Source organism: Penaeus monodon, chromosome 22, assembly GCF_015228065.2.
Source record: "Penaeus monodon isolate SGIC_2016 chromosome 22, NSTDA_Pmon_1, whole genome shotgun sequence".
NCBI classification, from domain to species: Eukaryota; Metazoa; Arthropoda; class Malacostraca; order Decapoda; family Penaeidae; genus Penaeus; species Penaeus monodon.
Window position 1 is genome coordinate 8,328,880 of NC_051407.1, and position 614 is coordinate 8,329,493.

A 614-nucleotide genomic window follows, 5' to 3' on the forward strand; every position below is an offset into this window, starting at 1 on the left:
AGAAATCACAGACGGTTCACTGAACTAAAAAGAAAAAAAAATCCTCCATCAGGTTATCCATTCCCGGACCGCCGAGAATTCAATCTATGGTCACCAGTAGGCACGTAATCAGCATTTAAGGAAAGGGGAGGGACCAAGGCATTAATACTGTAGTAGCATTCTGAAGAAAAAAGATTATTTTTCTCTCTTGCTCCCTTACTGCTTTTGCTCTGTTTATTTGTACATCTTGAATAGCTTTTGTCACTGACTTGTATAACCTAATAGTGAACTCTTCATTAGTCAATATAAGATTAGGTAATAACATATCTGCAGGATGTATATATACCCCCTGCGCCCTTTCCCCACCTCTTACCAATTATGTCATCTTTCATCAACCTAATGTAAACAGCACGATGCAATAAATTGGTGGAAAAGCTTGTTATATAATCAGTAATCCATCCATTAACAATTCATTGCTACATATGTGAGTGTGATTGCTTAAATTTGTAATATATTACCTGGACCTAACACTTACAGAAGAACTCCAATGGTATTTTTCTTCAAGAAATAATTATATTACCAGCAGTGGCAGAAGTACACTTGGAAGCCTATTCCCAGTTTTGAAAATATAAAAT